Source organism: Schistocerca cancellata, chromosome 5 (assembly GCF_023864275.1).
Source record: "Schistocerca cancellata isolate TAMUIC-IGC-003103 chromosome 5, iqSchCanc2.1, whole genome shotgun sequence".
Classification (NCBI taxonomy): Eukaryota; Metazoa; Arthropoda; class Insecta; order Orthoptera; family Acrididae; genus Schistocerca; species Schistocerca cancellata.
In genome coordinates, this window is record NC_064630.1 from 81,123,823 (window position 1) to 81,144,850 (window position 21,028).

At 38.3% G+C, this 21,028-nt stretch overlaps 1 protein-coding gene across 5 annotated transcripts in view; it reads left to right on the forward strand.

The window, feature by feature from the left end:
• Window positions 1-21,028, forward strand: part of LOC126187490 (uncharacterized) — a 1,186,162-nt gene that overhangs the window by 1,123,200 nt on the left and 41,934 nt on the right. The gene's annotated exons all lie outside the window — the stretch shown is intronic.

Here is a 21,028-nt window from a genome sequence, read left to right on the forward strand (position 1 = left end):
TTTTTTGCCCCTTCATACATATCTTTGTGTTTTTGTTCAGTGATTCATTCCAATACAGCTCTAGCATAGTATATGTGATATTTTATTAATGTTAGTATGTATTTTCTTTTTCTTTTTTCACTCAGTCATTCCTCATTGTCTTGTACAGTCATTCTCTTTGACACTGCTTTTGGTATGTGAATTTTGCTCCTTGCTTTGAATTAACCAGGCTCTTGCTGATACCCTCAACATGTGGTCACCAGGTAAGTTGATGATACTAGTAGAAAAATATTGTACCAAAAGCATGTGCTTATTGCTTTCTGGAATATACACTGTTATCTTCACTCTTCCATCAGTTGAAAGTTTTATTTGTAATTTGGTTACTGGTCACATGCAGTTTGAATTCATGATGTTTGTGTTCTGTCTTTTACTGAATGTGCGTAGTACCCAATACTTTGTCAGATCCAGTACTACAAGAGATTAAAGAAGACTTGTTCGTTACTGTAGGTAACTCTGTGTAACATTAGTTTTTGGTCAACTTACTGGATATATGATCATGATTTTTTCCCCACAAGATGATGTTTGAACTTCAGATATTTTTGAAGAAAATGAAAATGCTTTTGTGTTCAGATTTAAGGTTTTAAAAGACTCAGCTTTTTTTCAAATACTGAAGTAAGTGTGACTTCAGGATTATTGTTGTTAGGGTTGTAAGTTGAGCTATGATGACAAACATTTTATTAATACTTATGTAAATGGCACTATGTACACAACTGTAAAACTAATTGTGACAGTTATGAGTGTCTCTCGTCTGTTAATCAAACCTCACTTTGTGGTCTTCTTGCAGTTATGTATTTGCTGTATTTGTGGAATTCTTTAAGGTAATTCACATACCTACATCATTTTCACATTCAGCACTACTCTGTGCCAGCTTCTGCATGTGGCCAATTTGCTCCAAAGTGTCAAAGCATTTGCATTTTCTTATCAGTACCTTACTCATTTTTATAGTTGTGTCATAGAAATATCCCAAGTCTTTGTTGTTTATGTTACAAATTTGACCTGAGTGATTGGTTTTATTGTCTCTTGCTGCCAAAAAGGATGTATAGAGGATATGCAGAAATTCCATCTTACCTTTCTCTTTTTCATATTTAAGAAAATTTGCATGTAATCAGCACACTGTTCAGAAGTAGTATCTCTGTCATTCGCATTCAAAGAGAAAGCTGTTATCACTATAGTTTGTCCTGACAAAGTGTAAATAATTTAGGATTGAAGGAGACCACTCATGAAATAGCAGATGTGTTGAATCATTGAGAAGCACACAAAAAGAATGAAAACTTTACTAGATTTGTGCTGGCTGGATACACAATGCTGTGATTGTATTTTGGCAGATGGACTGGGGTGGGGGTCGTATTGGGTGGGGTGGTTAGATCAAGAAAGAGATGGAAAGCAAGAGAAGGGGGGGGGGGGGGCAGATAGTTAATGGCTCTGAAGGAGGCGGAAAGTGTGCAGGATAGGAATGTGGATGGGAGGAGCAGCAGGTGTTGGGCTAGGCATGTGGCACATCGATACTGGAGCCAGGGAATTGGTGTGGCGTGCTGTGAAGATGATGTAGAAGTGTGGATTGGAAGGGAGTGAAGGACACATAAAAAATTGTCACGTGGACCACATCATGCTGGATAATGAAGATGACACATTGAAGTGTGGTGGCATAAATAAAACTGTCCACATCAAATATATCCTACACACAAAATTTGTGACTTGTGAAAATGGGCAAAGCATGAAACTAATCAGCCAGTAAATAAAGAGCAACTTGGTGTTAAACATTTTAAAATGTCTTTTCTTCAATATTTGAGAGCTAAAAGATGCAATGCACTGAAAACATTTATATGCCCCACAGTTGTCATCTAGTTAACGAAAACTGATAGTAGTCTGAATTATACAAGTTTTAGAATAGTGAGAATGGGTAAACCCAGGTATTTCTTACTTTGGAGATTGGGTGTGTGACGAGATTATTTGTTGTCTCATTCTTTTCAGACATTAATTCATAATTCAAGCAGATTTGTGTGTGTGTGTGTGTGTGTGTGTGTGTGTATGCAGTTGCTTTATCTGTTTCACAACATGAAGGAGTTGTGCAGATTGGTCATTTCAAATGTGTATTGACAGAAAATGCAAACTTATAAACTTTGCAGTGTACGCATTTGGACAGTAACTGTGCATCGCAGACAGGTGCGTGAACAATATACCCAGTTGTCGGCATTCGCCAGAGGATGTGTTGTTGGGCTTAAAGAAGACAGTTGGAGTAAATGGTGAATTGCTCGACATTTTAATAGGAGTGATGCCACTATTCGGCGATGCTGGCAGAAATGGGTGAACTGTGGCCGAATCCAGCATGAAGAAGGAAGTGGGTGACCTAGAGATGATAGAATGCGAGGACCAAGCAATCGTCAGAGAGACACTCAGAGCCCTGGATTCATAGTTATTATTGATCTGACGTGCAACTGCTACTTCGGTGACACCGAGGACCATTAATAGGTGGCTGAGCTCATGGTGACCCGTGTGCCAACTACTGTCGACCACTGTACACCGACAAGCCTGTTCGCAGTGGTGTTGGGCACATTTGGCCTAGAATCTCATTGACTGTAGTAGAATTGTCTCCAGTGATGAGATCCTCTTCGAACTGGGCCCTGAAGATCAGTGAAGATGTGTCTGGAGACTCCCCATACAGTGGTTGGGTATCAACCTACCAACTGCTGTGGTCGGGAGTGAAATTTCATTGGTATCTCAATGATATTCTACACACCATTTTGTTGCCCTTCATGACAAGTCATTCTGGGCTTACATTTCAGCAAGATAATGGCCACAAACATGTGGTGAGTGTTTCTATTGGCCTTCTTCAGCTTGCCAGATGCTGCCTTGGCCAGTGAGGTCGCCAGACCTCACCCCTTGTGAGAATGTTTGAACATTATGCGTGAGGCCCTCCATCCATCTCGGAATTTGGATGATGTAACACGTCAGTTGGACAGAATTTGGCACGATGGCCCTCAGGAGGGCATCCCACAACTCTGTCAATCAGTGCCCAACTGAATAACTGCTTGTGTGAAGGCCAGAGGTGGAGCAACTTGTTATTGGTTTGTTCAATTTGTGATGCTCTTTCTCTTGGATAAATTGTCCTATTTTTCTGAAACTGTAATAATTAATGTGTTCTGATGTGTCTTTCTTTCTCTCTTTTTTTTGTTTTAATAAATAAAGATTGTGTATTCTGAAAGAGTACTGACTGAAATTTCCTGCTATAGAGTCCTGATCACAAAAGCAATTTCTTTTCTTTCAGAAATATATGTTAGTTTTACTTCATCTTGGTAAAAATCTGAAATATACCTTTTAAGTTCAAACAAAGAAATTAAAATTTGTCGTTTCATGCTGTTAAATTTTACTATTTTCCCATAAAATTTAAACGTGTATCAAAAATATTATTGCTATATTTCCTAGTACATGATACAAGGCCATTTCTTCCTCCATTTTGTGTTGTCTCATTATGTATTGAGTACTGTAAACTTCTAGTGGTTCTGTGCAGGCTGGATGAAAGTTTGACTTTGGTATCTGGTACAAGAGGCAGAGTGAACAGTGCAGATGTGATTTATGTAACCAGGTAGAAAAATCAGTTCTGGTTTTTGCTACCAGGCACAGTAGCATCATGTACCATCCAACTTCTATCGTGTGCTGTACTGTGATGAACTTCATAGGTGGTGAAAGGGCATTTGCTATTGAAGCTGTGTTAGTAGAATAGTGACAATGTCACAGTGATAATGAAAAAATGATTAAATGACTGGTGACAGAGAATGGTTATAGATGATAATAAATGTAAAAATACTGGCAATGAGATTGAGGCACCATGTTTAGGTACATGTCTTAATGTGGTGGAAGTTGTTGACTAGCTGTATGCACCATGTGTCCCACATATCGCAACCAGTGCCTCATATAAACTGTTTCTTTGTGCCTGTTGACAGCTTTGCAAAATCATGTGACACTGAAAGCTTGAGAAACTCACCATTGTACAGAAACTGAAAAGTCTCAGTGTTTGCACTCCAAACTCCCCCCCCCCCCCCCCCCCCCGCCCCCCCCCTCCCTCCCCCATATGTGCTGAATATATTGTGAACTGACACAGCATGTTGAATAACAGTTCCACTTGTTCCTTGTAGGGTTTATCTGCCCTATGTGTTGTACATGAAAGCAATTGCTTTTATTGCGCATGTGGTACACATTCACATCCATTCTTCACCAGTTCTTCTTTGATTATTTTTGTGCAATGTTGGGCAGTATATATACTGGGTGAGTTGCATAAGATGTGACACCCATTTTATTTGGTGAACAGCTCAAGATATCAAAACAAACATGAACACTTGTTAATGTAGGTGTTGAAGCTGTTCCAAAAGATGTCTGAGAGATATTTGTAACATTGCAAAGCAAGGTGGCTGACTCGTGTTATTGTGGTGTAAACAGAATGAAGTGGGGCAGTTGGGCCTGGCTCCAGTGTTGTAAACAGCAAAGAGATAGGCCTGCTCTTAGCATATACATCTTATGTTATTTGTAAATGGAACTATATGTCAACTTCGATTTGTATACATACTCGTGTAAGTGGACAGCTTTTGTGGAAACAAATATACAATTCAAAGGCTGGACATGACAAACCCAGATACAAAGGCCATCTCCCCCCCCTCTGCCCCGGTCCCTCCCCTGACAGTGTTTATGCTGTAATAGTCAATGCTGGCTGCAATACCTTTCAGTTCTAGTACAGTTCTCAGATATTAGTTTCAACAACTGCACGAACAAGTGCTATATCACTGTACCCATCTTTTCATGGGCTTTTTTTTCTTTCTGTCTTTTCCTCGCTGTGTCTCTTCTTCTTCTTCATTATCTTGAACCATTTGTGAAATAAGAGGGACATTATGTCTTATGCAACTCACCCTTTATGTAATTAAAATACCATCAAACAAAATGGCGGGCCGTTTCTTGTCTTCAGGAGGGGAAATTCCGATACTGCTGATAGATACTTTAAAATAGAAAAAAATCTATTTGTAGCTTTCAGAACTGTTAGTTCCTTCAGCTTGGAGGAAAGGAGGATAGGTTGTGGAAGGTTGGGAAGGAGGAACAGGTCACTCAGACACCAGGATGTGAAGACTAGGGGCACACAGATCGATATAATATATTTGTCATTTGCAAGGTTTGGATTTTGAAGACTGCACTGTCATTTCCATTTTCCCCTTTTGTTTTCTGGAGATGTGACGTACAAGAACACTAAAACGGAACCCATATGAGTTACAGCTGTAGTGGGATGTAAGTGATAATGTCTACAGAGAAAAATCTGCCCCGACTACTCCTTTTATTTTGTCCCTACATTCTGAATCTTTCATTTATTCATACATTTGATACTGACGTACATTGCTTCGCAACAAAAATTTGGAACATTTTTGTTGTAACTTTTTTGCAGTTATCGGTGTCATTAGTCTATTATGGGTTGCACTGGGCAGCTGTAGGTAAAAACCAGTAAACTTCTGTCAAAATTGTACACTATCATTAGAGTGTAAGTAAACAGAATAAGTAGTGTAACCACATGCTTAAACATAATACTTGGATACTGTTTTGTGGTGTATGTAATTAATTGTGTCTAGGCAGATACTTTACATCAGCACTGCGAAGTGATAGATAACTTTCCATGCTACATACATCTACATCTATATCTATTCTCTGCAAACCACCATGATATACATACATTATATTTAGCACAGCTGTGAATACTTACCATTCATTTATTTTGCCTCTGGCAGTTATTCATTTTCCACTCTCCTGATACTACAATAATATTGTTTTTTTTTATTTATTTATTTTTCGCAAACTGATTATGTAGGAATTAATTTTTCTTAAAATGAAACTTTCCTGTATGTGGCATTTTTTCTTTTTGGGGAACAAAAATATTGAATCTGTCATTGCCTTTCCTCTTCCAGCTGTTTCATCTTTTTTCTGTTGATTTTAATGTAAATTTTAGTTATGATATGATATGATATGGAATGGGTAAAAACTCGAAAGCTAGTATACTTCTCAGTCTTGTTTTTCTGCACCTCTAGGTGACTCAACACCTTTACTATTCTTTGAGTTGTTACTTGTACTCCTAAATCATTTATATACTACCAGAACTTCACATTATCATAATTCCTGTGGTTTGTTATGCAGAAGGAGGGATTCTGCCACATACAACCCACTTTGTTTGCCAGAACTGCAGTTCAAATGGTTCAAATTGCTCTGAGCACTATGGGACTCAACTGCTGAGGTCATTAGTCCCCTAGAGCTTAGAACTAGTTAAACCTAACTAATCTAAGGACATAACAAACATCCATGCCCGAGGCAGGATTCGAACCTGCGACCGTAGCGGTCTTGCGGTTCCAGACTGCAGCGCCTTTAACCGCACGGCCACTTCGGCCAGCCAGAACTGCAGTTCTTAAAAGCAGAAGGTAGTGGGTTTCAAGTAGAGTGTTTAAGGGAAGTGTGATAGTTTGGAGCAAAATAAGCAAGTAATGTAGAAGAATAAGAAATCCTAGCAGAACTCATGAGGAGATGGGGTAAAGGACGAGTGGGGTGATAGTATTCCAAACAGCTACATCTATCTTCACATGTGTGGACGAATGGAATATGCAAGTATTTCACTCGTTGCAACAGCATGTGTGTATTTATTGAAACTGTCAAATAGCATTAGAAGAAAAATTCGGTCATCTGTAAAGATAAGCTATCAGTGTTGTTCAGTATGTAATGCTGGGAGTCCTGTTTTATGGTGAAATCCAATAATTTTTCATGAACGAGCTCAGGGCTTACAAAATTGTAGAGATGTATTATTGTAAGGGCAGTTAATTGTTCATGAAGGAGCTCAGGGCTTACAAAATTGTAGTGACAGTATTACTGTAAGAGCATTTTTTTACACTCTGCCCTGTACGGAATTTGAATCGAGTAAGACACAAATTATGAATATATGTTTGAAACTTTTGCTGTTGTTCTGTGCCACATTATTTTGGTCAAACCACGCCTCCCAGAGCATCTCAAGTACCTCAAATCTGCAAGTCTTATTATTGTAAGAGCATTTTTTAAAAGTTTTCACTCGACGATTTGGTTTTGTTATTGTACACTATGTAACAATCAGGCAAATATTAGGAAAGGCAACCACTCATCTGCATATAAATGATGGATGGCACATAGACACATGAAAGGGATCCCAAAATATCTTGTATGTTTCTGATGTGTGATTTTCTGACCTGTTATGTTTTCCCGTGAGTCACATCTCATCTGTGGATGAGCTGCTGCCTTTCCAAATTTTGATTTTGTGCTCCTCTACAGTAGAATTTTGATAACTGGGTGTTTTGTAATATTTTCTCAAGCTGATGGACGTTCGCCAAGTTCGGCACTTTTGCCATTTAAAATGTAGCAGAATGTCGAACATCTAAAGCCAGTGGACGAATGCTCTGTTAACAGTTTCACATTCAAAACATTTTCCATTTAACAAACAATAACATATAACATAAGCTCTGTTAATGTAGTCAGTGGTTTTAGCTGCTTACCAGTCTGTACAGCTACTCTCAGATCCAATCCATACATTATTCTTTTTTGGTTTTCATTGAGCTTAGCAGCATCAAAACCAAATATAACTGTTTTTCACTTTTTATTCATGCAGTACTGCTGCATAAGTATCTCAAAACTTAAAATGTTTAGTTTGGTCCCTTTAACTCCAACAACCAAACAACCAATGTAAAATGTTTAATTCTGATTAGATTTAATTTTGTAGATTGCTATCATCACTTATGTTGTCTGCAGTTACTGCAAATAATAGAATTTACCTTTTTTGTAAAAAGAACTCTTATCTAAAATGAAACTGCATGCTATAATTTGTCAAAGTTGTGACCATTTCAACTGTATATTTTTCTAACATTATGCACTGGTCCCAAAGAAATAAATCCTGTTGTCCTGTTGTAAAATACCACATAATTTCACAGCCATTCATTGTTTTGTTGCCCCTTTTGTGTGTTATAGACATAATTAATTTTCTCAAGTTAAACAGTGTGTGCAATGAGAGAGCCTCTTACAAGGAATAACTCATTAAAGAGTAGGTAATGTGCTGGGATACTCCATGTGGGCACCACTTCACTGGTGCATTCTTAAAACTGATATTTTATGCTACTGTTGTTTTGGCACCAATGGTTCTTTGCCACCTCAGACTTTAAGCATCCCTTTTGTAGACAGTACGAATTCATGGGGAGTAAGGCATGAGGGTTCATAGTGTATTTTACATAAGAAATCTCCGTACTAATGCCATTTATGAAACTGTGCAGTGTCATAATAATGACTAAAATTTGTGTTGAAAAAATATAAATCAGCAATGCTCCGTTTTGTATATGAAAAGGTGACTGCTTATTTAGAATAAACACTATCATATGCTCAGCTATAGTTTGATATCCACTACAGTCCTTACAGTGAAATATTAAAATTTGAGTCTTTAGTAATGTTTTGGAGCATGTGGTTACACCAGTCAATGTGCTTCCTGCTATGCTCAGCTGTACACAGATGTGCCAGCCACAGATTGATTGAGACATACCTTAGCTTAATTACCAGCTCTGCTCCAGGCAATTTAAACTTTCATTTCTGTATCTGTATAACTGGTACAGCTGGCTCCAACCACTGTGTTTACAAGTGCGTTACATTCCAACCTTTTGCTGTGAAGTGAGAAAACCCAAGGGGTGGTTTGTTACAGCATGTGCTTCTGTTTATAAATTCATTGTCCTTATTGGACTGCATGGCTCATTGGAAGGAAGTTCAGATGTCACTTTAATAAGTATTTAATATCCAAAATTATGTTAAATCCTACAGATTCTTGATGCTGAGGCTACACTTATTCAATTTGTGTGTCAGCTCCTGGAGTACATGTAGTTGCCACTTTTGAGTACATGTAGTTGCCACTTTTGTCCTCTCTTTCTGCACCAGTTGACCAGAAGAGGACAGTATCCACATTCACAATGAAATGGTTGCTCAGAGTGACAATTTTTATAACTGAGCAGGTAGAGATGGTGGTATTTAAAGTAACAAAGGCAGAGTAAAGAATAAATCACTTACAACCAATGTTGAAAGGTACACAAACTATATAAGTGATTTTGGTTGAATATAAAGAGCTGGAATAAGAACTTTATGATATCTTTGGTTAATATCAAACTAGTGTGTGCAATTGCTCAGTTAAATCTAAATGTCTGTGGTAGACCAAGTGCAGAGTTCATACCTATTACACTGCTCAACACAGATCTTGGTGCCAAGAATCTGAGAACTATTTTAGGGTCACTTTACTGCACTGAACACAAATGTAGTGTCAGTTTTGGTAGATTGGCTCTAGTTTTCTAGTTATTTTGTTTATTGAACCAAAAAACTTGTAAAAACATAGAGTTGAACAGGAAAACTATGAATCAACTCAGAAACAGCACGAAAACAGTACTAAATCATTATAAAATAAAATCATGAAATAGACAGCGACATTGGCATTAGTCCTTAACAAAAGAAAAACATAATCTTTCCCAATTTTACATGAGAAAATTCAGTTTTTGTGGTTGTCTCCTATGTGGTTGATGAGGACAGTCATGATTGAGATTCCCGCAGTAGTATGCCATCAAGTGGCTGTTCAATCTTACTTGATACCTTTTGTCCATGACGTGGATGACGGAAATCACAAAGATTGTCAGGAAATTTATGTAAGTGGCTACGGAGGAACTGCACCTTTATCTACATCTACATCTGTACATTATAAACTGCTGTGAGGTGCATGGCAGAGGGTACATTCCACTGTACCAGTTACTATGGTTTCTTCCTGTTCCATTCACGTATGGAGTGTGGGAAGAATGATTGTTTGAATGCCTCTGTATATACAGTAATGATTCTAATCTTATTCTTACGATCCTGATGTGAGTGATACGTAGGGGGTTGTAGTATATCCCTAGAGTAATCATTTCAAGCTGGTTCTTGAAACTTTATCAATAGATTTCCTTTGGATAGTCTGCTTCAGTATCTCTGTGACACTCTCCTACAGTTTAAATAAAAGCTGTGACCATTTATACTGCCCTTCTCTGTATGCATTCAATATCGCCTGTTAGTTCTATCTGGTACGGGCCCCACACACTGGAGCTATATTCTAGAGCTGATTGCACGAGTGATTTGTAAGCAATCTCTTTTGTAGACTGATTGTACTTACCCAGTATCCTGAAGTCTACCACGTGCTTTACCCACAACTGAACATATGTGATCATTCCATTTCATATCCCTACAGAGTGTAATTCCATTTCATATCCCTACAGAGTATTACACCCAGGTATTTGTATGAGTTGGCCAATTCCAGGAATGACTCATTGATATTATAGTCATAGGATACCATGTTTTATCATTTTGTGAAGTGCAAAATTTTACCTTTATGCTCATATTAGCTTCAAATTAAGAAAGTTCATGAGCACGTTGTGGACCAGTTGTTTGTATTGTTCGTAGTTCCATCCTTAATGATTGCCCAAGAAATTCCTTGCAATGGGGACCTGACTACACCAGGCAGATGCTTCGGTGATGGTCATCACTTATTGAAATCTGAATCATTGATAAGCTTGCGAATTCGAGGACCGTAGAAGATTCCTGCTTTAAGTTGTTGATGACTAAGTTCAGGGAAGGATATTCAAATGTGCTTGAAGCGATTAGAATTTCTGTCCAATGGTTTATGCACGCTACCTGGATATGGAGCAGATGGAGAATGACTTTGTCCTTATCAGCCAAAACTCTCACATATGATGTTCGCTACACCAACTGTCATATGTTCTCTAGAAGGCCATGCCACATTTTTCCATTGTTGTTGCTTAGCTGTACAATCCCCTATGCAGATGAAACATGGTTACTTCGTGTAGCCACCTTGTTGCCCAAGCAAGTTATTGTCGATCTTCAGAACAGCAAAAATAAGCCACCTGTTCTGATGATAACGAAGTTTCTGCAGAACCATCTTCATATTGTTATATTCTTCAAGGTGTTTCATGAAGTGGGCGAGTGAAATAGATGCATAGTTACTCCCATTGTGTAACATAATGCATTTCAAGCTTTTTATAGATTTCTCTATAAAAAGTCACCAGTCTTCTGGTTGGTACTCCGGCAGATCCATTGAGAAGTAGTAGCAGTAAACAGTGTCATCATTTTCATTGAAATAAGGGAGAAGCCCCTTTTCTTTTGCCTGGTAAGCTGTTATAGCAGTTTCTGGCTTGAGGCAGTTCATTTCTTTGAAACTGGATGCCAAGAGAGCAGAAGCTTGTTTAGACAGACTGAGGTCTTAAATAAGATCACTGAGATTTTCCTGGGAGAACTGTTGAGGTGTAGAGATACTGGCTTCGTATTCAGTGTCATCAATGCTACTTTTTTTCACAACCTACAATTCTTCAACATCTGACCATGAAAAGTTCAGGCCATGAGGTAAATACTGACATTGGAGTATCTTTACTAGGTGTCACAGGTCACGTTGGCAACTCCCAATTCAGGGTACTCCCACTTCCATTTCTTGTATTTATTGGAGACAAAAAGGTTTATTTGATGAACACCCTGTCTCTTAAAAATAGAGCTAATTTGGAAAAACCAATGACAGATTCGGGTTCAGTGACACCAAAATACCAAAATGTTCATAGCAACTTCCTTGCCACCCAGAAATTTTTTTCGCCTTTGTAACTTTTCTGATAGCTTCTTTATGAAGTAACTCTGGCTCTATAAGACTTTATTGACATTACCCACTCTCTTGCCCTCACCCACTCTCCCACCCTGTCCTCCTTGTCAATCACTCTCCCCCAGTCCTTACTCATTCTTATCTTTTTATCCACTCTCTCCTGTTACCTGACAGTCCACCTCTCTTTTTTATTTCCCTCCTTACCACCTGTCTTGCCCACTATTCACTGTCTTCCTCCTCCATTCTGCGTACCGTATTACCATCTCTCTTTTCTCTCTCCCCTACTTTCGTCTCTTTCTCTCCCTCCTTCTTTCTCCTAGACTTCTCTCTCCCTCCTCTCTCTCTCTCTCTCTCTCTCTCTCTCTCTCTCTCTCTCTCTCTCACACACACACACACACACACACACACACACACACACAAAAGGTTGAGTACCACACCAGTATTTCCTGAGAAAATCGTGGGACATACAGCTTGATTCAAATGAACAGTCAAAAACGGTTGGGATGTGTTCAAGATCAGGGAATAGTCAGACATTTTGTAAAGAAGAGGGAATCAAGAGCAAGCAGTGCTTGGAGTAGCTGGTATAAGGCCCTGATAAAAGAACATTGGAATATTAAGAATAGAGCTAAAAATAAGAACAGGGTGAAGTGAAAGCTCAATGAATATCAGCGAGGCTCTTACCGTTTCATCCTTGGATGATGGCACTGAAAGTATGTGATTCGGGCAGTAATGACCAAAGCTCATGTGCTAGTTGCCAAAGTCCCAATACATCCTGCTTGCTATGTTTTATCAATATACTCTCGTATAAATCCAGTGGATATATTATCGGTATCTGTTAAATCTAATAAGTAAATTTTATATTTCCTGTGGTTGGAAAATGTGTCTTTTGATTGCATACAGCAAGTTTTTGATCATCATCGTGGGAGAGAGGGATGGGAATCATTGTCATGTTGTAGTGTGCAAATGTATATCTGATGGTTATAAATTACCTACATTTTAGGTAGAAATTGCTCTACCACTACTGGAGACAGTTGACAGTATTATCCATGTACATTTTCCTACCATTACACGAGTTTGTTCTGTGACTGCTTTCAAATGTGTACTCTGTAAATCCCTTTGTGACTTCATTATAAACCATTGATTCATCTTTTACTGGATCAATATCCTTTGAATAAGCAATTAATTTAATTCTGATGATCAGATATACTGGAGTCAAACAGGTGTATGTGCAAGAATGATTCTTCATCTTTGTACAAAAACATCCTAATTGATCATTTTGAGACAATGTTCTTCTCTAGGTTTGTAACCCTGTAGGGATCTTTCAAGTATTAGATTTATTGCTGAAAACTTCACTGTCTCATCTTCCAACAAACCAGAAATATTAAATTTCTTGTTGTAGCCTAATTTTTTCTTCAGATAAATATCTGTGGTCTGAAAGACGAGCCTCCGGTAATGACAGCTCAATGGCGTAGTTTCATTGCCCAGTGACTGCAGGAAGACAGTCAATGACGGATGGCATTTGAGCAGCTAGTATGAGCCACATTGCTGCATTGCAGAATGAATGCACACATGTGTTAAACATTAACACTGAGTTACTTTCATGGAACTGGTTCTTTTGTTTCAGTTTGTCTAACTAGAAATCTAGATCATCGTTTATTTCATTTGGTATTTTTAGTAGTGTTTACTCACAGGTGTTTCATTTTAAACCAAGTCCATTGTGATGCATGGTGCAATCCCAACACGAGAAGTGAAAAAGTGGAAGAAGAATGGTGCTACATGGTCAGACTTGCAAATTTGTGTACTGAAAAAGAAAATGACCAAGGTGAGCCCATATTTCCTTATGTTCCGGTCATAAAGATGAAAGCAAATACTTTGAAACTAAACAAAGTAACTGTTATGACAATAGGGAAAGAAAGGTGTAATAAAGACCGTAATGAGATTTGCACAAGGCTGCTGCAGGCACCAGGAAGAAATGGTCAAGGAAGAAGCACGTGAACTTTAGACCGATTTCAGAAAGACACTGTTTGTTGTCCCACTTGTAACTGTTATAAGAGGAAGGAACAGCCCACAGTATTAAAACTGTATGTGTAGCTTCTGAAAGACAATAATTTTAAGACCACAAATTTTCATTATGTACAGTGGTCAAAGACATAGGCTCAGCTAGTTCAGTTAGTAATGAAAATGACAGGTGTTGTTGGCATGGTGGATCAGTTTTCTGCACAGTGTCATGGGTGTGATATTTAAAAGTTTTGTGTAGTTAGATTGAAACTTAGGTAAATGTCAGTAATTGCACAAGCAGTGCCGAAAGAAACGATTCAAAATTGCATTGTGACAGCAATGAGAGTGGAGTTTTTTGATTACAGTAACTGCAGCACACAATGAAATTTAAGGGGAGAACATACTATATATCAATCATCATATTGTGAAGACTTACTTCAGGTTAAAACTCTTAATATACTGATAAATTATTCTGTCTAGTAGATACTAGCTAATCAGACAGGAATAATCAAGTTGATTCTAGACACAAACCATATAACAGTATATGAAGGCATATAAATGTTGAAGGACTAAAAAATGGATACTAGGGAACTCAGTTGAAATAAAAAGCTCAAAGATGAAAGCAATGAAATTTCATTGAGGAAGAAGAATGTCGCAGACTATCTCACGTGCGGTGGATCAGTATTACAATTTGTATCCAGATTTAAGTACTTTGGAGTAATGCTGCAAACAGCTGGAACCATTTTCTCTCTGCATATACAAGAACGAGCAACAGTGACAACAAAAATCATTTATGACTTCCATAAACTGCAAAATTTATCCTTGCATCTCTGACAATGCTTTTCAAGCTGCCACATATGGAATCCAATTAATATGGACTTATCAGATGGTGAAAAAATTCAAGAAACTGCAGACTGTGAAAGAAAGATTCTTAGAAAGATCGCTGTCAGTCTCAAAATTCACAAGAAAGAGCTACATGTACATAACAGTGCAGGAGTCTTTCTTCATAGAAGGTATTAGACAATGTTCTGCTCTTCCAAAGATGCAAGCAGACAGAACTCTCACTGAGGAGACACACAATAGAACCAAGCAGGTACTGAGGAAAGTTGTGGAAACAGAAGCGATGAAGTCAGATACGTGGAAAGAACTGAAGATACAACTCTGCCATTTGCACACACGTTTTGTCATCCATAGCTTCCAGAAGGGGTCATATCACGACCCCAAGGAGGACTCCATCTGTAAACTATGCAAAAAGTTATGCCCCAAATACCATGTAGCGAAGTGTGAAGGCATAACTCGATCTGTAGGCACATTAAGAAAGATTAGTGAAAGCATAACTCAGATGTGTTGAAGCTATTGTAAATTATTATGTTGCTCCTTGTAGAACACATTAATAATGAAAATATTTAAAACAAGGAGAAAAATTGTGAATGTTTCACAGTATTGCAAAAGTATTTTGCATTTGTGTCATGAAGTAAAAAAAAAAGATATAAAAAGTATAAGTCAGCATACTAAGCACTTAATAATTCTTCTCAATTTTTTAACTTATATATTAAAACTAGTTACTGTAAGTAAAGTTTGGTTTACAGATAGGAACTGCATGCTGTTGAGTTTCTTTTTTATTTCTGCCATTAGAGCAACTGAGCTGCAGTGACTGGGTGCAGTACTCCACATCCAGCAGCAAGCCGCTTGGCCATATGAACTATCAGTACAAATCATTTGTCTCAAGGACTATAACTGAATTCATGATGACATTCTTAATGATGACATTCTTAGAGTTGACCTATTAATTTTAAGTGATTGTCTTCATATCTCTGTGCATAACAAAGCCATTAGCAAAGAACAAAACTTCTTAATCCAAATGTCACCTGTTAGTCTTGAATGTAATATAGGCCATTGTTCCAGATGAGCCAGTTATGTCATAGCAGACACACAACTGAATTCACTAAGGCTTTCACTTGCATGGATTATTTAACAGTCTGTACAATGTTAAAGTGGCACCACATCAGTAATATGCTCATTTAGACATATAAACATGTAATTTTGTGTAAACTTGGAAAATACTCTTCAAAGTCACAACATTTAAAAAATTACAACTTACGTGAAAAGAGCTCATGCAGCACCTGTATGCAGTTTTGTGCTCTTGAAATCACATTGAAGCTCATTTTATGCAGAACTGTAATAATGATTGTTGCAATACTTCGGTGTACATTTTCATACAGTTGGTCTACAATTTTACAGTTATTTTCATACACTTTTACGTTTAAATATCGCTATAGATGAAAATAACAAGCAGACATGTCCTGCAAATGAGGTGGTCACAAAGCTTTTGTTTACTGTGGATTCTTTTGTGAAGATGTCATAAATACAAGCCAACATTCAATGAGACATGTGGCATCCCATTGAAAGAAGGAGAAAAAGAAAATGGCATTGATATCTTGCTGACTGGTGAATGAGAGTAGAAGCTCTCAAAAATATGAAGATAAACATCTCTATTGACAGTGGTTTCAAAGACCACTGGACTGATAATGTGACTACCAGACTTTTGCACCAAACTTGCTTACTGAATTTTTTTAAGAGGAATTTTATGCACTGTGCGTGGTTTCCATCGGACCAGTAGCAGTTAGTATAGCTATTCACAGGATGGAAAAATGGAACCAAACTACGGCACCCATAAGATACGATCTTGGTTCAAGTTTGCCTTCCACTTTTTAAACGACCATTCGCAATAATTAATAAGGTTTCAGATGTAAGAAGCGAAGTACAGCTAGAAAAGATATTCGTTTCACACTGCCTGTTGCAGAAGCTATCTGACAAATTTATTCAGAGTTTGAACAGAACATTTATTGTTCCACTTAAAATCAGAAACATTGCGACTCAACTCCAATTTTGCTATCAACTTTTTGCAGAAATACTGAGCTCAGAAATTGTTCATGAAAAATTTCATGAGTTGTCTTATAGGAACCTGTACAGATGTAAGTTTCAACTATACACACACTTTCATTTGTAGAGCGCAGCATACTTTTCTTCCTTAACTCAGAGAGTGACGAAAATACACTAACATCACATTCAAACAATGAGCAACAACTGAGACAGTGACTATTAACCACCCACTTCACATGAATGGGAGGTTTGGGAAGTGGGAAACAGTGAAATTAAGCACATTCCTTACAGAGCAAAGCCACTTCTATTTTGGCCGACCTTTCCATTTTTGTCTCTAAAACAAAGACAAGGGCTTGGTATCCTTTCAAATTCGACTTGAACGCCTGATAGAATCCTCCTGAATGATCTGTTCTAACTGCTGTTTCTCATACAATCGATTAGCCCTTCGTAAAGTTCTGGCTACATGTTTTTGAACTTCACGGAATACATCAAAATCTTCAGGTCTCCTAGCTGAGTTCCACTTTTTCCAGGCATTTGTTCTTTGGGCCACCACTCATCACAAACCTCTTTCCACCATCTATGCTTTCTCTTTTTAGCTCTAGGATTGCAGTATTAGCTGCTTGTTGGATTTTGGTGGCGATGTCTGTCCATTTATGAGATTCAAATGTCAGTCACTGGTGGTATTGTTCCAATACGTTTTGATTGATTTTGAGCTTTACAACATCATATTTATGAATTTTATTTCCAGTTTTCACGGCCCTATTAAGAGGGATGAAATTCATTGTGATCTTGGAGAGGTAATGATATGAGTCAAAATGAGCACCTCTCTGTACTGTAACATTGATTATTGCCTTAATTGCTCTCCTAGAGATTGCTACATGATCAATCTGTTTCTTTCCACACACATTGCCTGGTGATTGCCAAGTCTTCTGTTTACTTGGCTTGTGTTTGTAAAATGTTGACATTATCTGAAGATTGAAGAATCGACACAAATTTACGAGTCTTATACCATTTCTGTTGTCTTGTGAGCAGGATGCTTTCCAATTGTTGATCTGAATTGCGGTTCTGTTCCCAGGTGAGTGTTAAAAGTCACCTAGTAAGATCTTTATGTTCTTAGATGGTATTTTCTCTAACTGCTCTTCAAGAAGATCCTAGAACTGTTCAACTTTCTCGGGAGTACATCTGTTGTCCTCATTGATTGGTGCATGCATATTGAGCAGTGTGTATCCTTTGTTACTGCAGCTGAGAGTTAGGATAGAAAGCCTCTCAGAAGGGTTGAAGAACTCCACGATTGAACTGACAACCTTCTTACGAACAACAAAAGCTGTGCCAAGTACAGGCATGTTCTTACCTATTTTGACTACCTTTTTGCCTTTATAAATGTTATGATGACGACGAACGAATTATTGCCAATGTGAATGACTGGTGGCCAGTGCTAAATAGAAACATACAAATCTCTTCTTTGCATATACAGCAGGTTTGTCAGTGAAGTGAATAAGGAGCTGGCTGCATGGTTTGGGTCTACAACAACTAAAATAATTAGAAGTCATTGGTAAAAAATAATATATTGTACTTAACTGGTGGTACAGGAGTCTTCATAGTCAGGAGGAATATAATTACAAACATAGCTATAGAGGCATCATATAGGCCATACTTCAACTGAGTGCCTTGTTAGAGGTTACTTCCTATCAGCTGAAGGCTATACTACTTTCCTACTTGACGTGCTGAGCAAGAGTGGACGAGCACTCGCTAGAGACTTGTTACAAGCCGCAGAGCGGCGCTAGTGGCAACTTGCGGGTCCAGTGATACTAGTACGGACCACGGTCGACAACTGCAATCCCTAACAAGTGTGGTATCAAATGTTGGTACCACAATAAATCCTGAACCTTCAATTTCCATTGTGTCTTCATCTGTGTATCTGGTCTCTTGAATGGCCAAGATAGTTATGTCATGTTTGTCCATCATCATTCTCAACTCTTTGTGTTGCCCAACTTTAATAGAGAATTGATGTTCAAAGTCCCAAAATAGTAATTCTGTTTTGTCTTGAATTTTGCATGTGTAGTCGTGTTTTCAAAGCATCTACGTGCAGGCTCCCCAGAATCCACAGGCCTGATTGCACTCCTAAGAGTGGTAGATTCCCTCAAAGAGGTACTACCTGGGGTGGTGTCCTTTTTGTGATGACATTCCATGATGCTTGGTTGTTCAAACTAGTGTGGGTCGAACAAATCCTTCCCGGTAATAGAATAGAGGTTGTAAGCCTACCTTTGGAGTCAGATGCCCTTCACAGCTGCTTCTCTGAAGAACAGATGCTGCTAAATGAAGATAGTTCATCTGCTTTATCCATCATTGGGACATGATTATTGTCTTCCACCTTCGAAACCATTGACCAACTTCACCGTCACCCTGGCAAGGGTCCTCATGAGGTACTATCAGCCAGACCAGCTGAACCAAGGCTTTTTAAAGAGGTGTTGCTCCTCTATTACTCCCCCTTTGTTCTGGCTTGTGACAGACAGACAGCCTAGCTTTGGTGGGGTTTATGATGTACTATATAATCCATAATCACAAAGAAATATGTTTTGTGATCTGATTTGTACTTTCTGCACTTGAAATCCTTATGCATTGTGTTGTGTAAGACTTCGTTTGTTTGCAAAATGGCTTAAGACAGACAGTTCCACTGCTGCCACATGGGGCATGCTCAATCCTGAGCACCTGTCAGCTGACCCGCAGGCAGGTAGGCAGCCTCAGGTAGTATAGGCTGCTTGCCACGTAGTCTTGTTGTACCGTGTTCGCATCTCGTTTTGTCGTGTATGTAAGCCACTTGACCACCCTTTCCCGTGGGTGCTTGACTGAAGCAATATGGTCACATTGGCAATGGCTTTGCTCCCTGAATGCGTATTTGTGAGCTGTTTTCTCACCCATGCCTACCTCTGCCCAGGGAGAGGGGCACCCAGCTGTCCACAGGTGGACATTGGAGAACAACATCTTTTAATGTATCAAAATGAGATGTTCAGCATATGATTGTATGTGTGGGAGCCCTGTGATTCTTTTGAATATGGTATTTGTATAAATACATTCAAAACCGTCTTGGAAAAAAGAGTACAATGGTATGTGCTTGTTAATGTTGGCCTTGAAACATGTTGCTAAAGCATTTGAGTAATATACTAAAATTGAGGAGTAATACACTGAAATTGAGAAGCAAATCAGCCAAAATTTGCTGTTACCCTTGCTTCATACAACAATAGAACTCGGCACGAGGTTTTCTCTTAGCGGTACTTATTTGGCAGTACAGGAATCTGGAAGCATTATCTTTCTATTGTAACAGGTTTCTCAGATGCTGTAGAAAAAAGCTTCATTGCCAAATTAACAATTTTATTTCACTATTCTTGTCTTTCTTTTCCAAGAGTTTTCAAATGCCATTAAAAAAGTATACTGTTCCATAAAAAAGAAAGTTCTTGCTTCAGTATTACAATTAATACAGCAATTAATAGTGCTTGCAATTAACAAAATTTTGTGCTCCCATAGGTACTATCAGCTACTGAAAAATCTTCTGTTGATACCTTGAGTCTTTCATAAAATGAAGCGGTGTTACATCTTATGTGCCTCACCTTGCATAGTTGCGAAAAGAGTTCTCAGCTATTCCACATGTCACTGTCTTTGACTCAAATCCACAAATCACCTCAATTGTGTTGATGTTTTGTGTTTTGTTAAACCAATTCTCAAAATATGGCTTACCACTTCTGCATAGTATTCATGCTTGGCCTGTGATGTTTGTGAGCTTCCTTGCTCCTACCTCTATGTGCACAATTCAGTTTGATGTAGAAACTGATCTGCCTAGTACAGAATTCTGTTCAGAGTTGTTCCTTATTCACCGAGTCAAAGCATTTATTATCCAGCAGTCAAAATTGCTATATTGGTGCACACATAGATGTTCCCAGTTTTTCATAACAAGGGAACTATACTTGAAATAATTGTTCATAGTCGGTTGTGCAAGCAAGTAACTCAGTGCTCGGTGCCTCTTAATGCAAGCCTGTGAAATCATTCAATTGATTAATGATACTACAACCCAACATGACTGCTCGGAAACTGTGATGGAGGGAGATGTTAGGCATGGGCTTCACTCTTAGGGTTTCTTATTGTTCCATATATTTATTTCGACTTTTTTTGATCTGCTTCAGCAGTATTTCCTATGGCAGTGTGAAGGATTCAATATGTTTCTGAATGTCATGAGACATTCTGTCTACGGAGCGTGTGATGTGTAACACTGTTTATGATGCAGGAGTGATGGCTGTATTGTGGCGTGTCTGATCTGCCATTGTTGCTGTTAGTTGAATCCATAATTTGTATAAATAACTTCTACAAATAAATAAAATATGTGGCAGCTAGAGTGCTGAATTGCGTTAGTAGCCTAAAGCATACGTG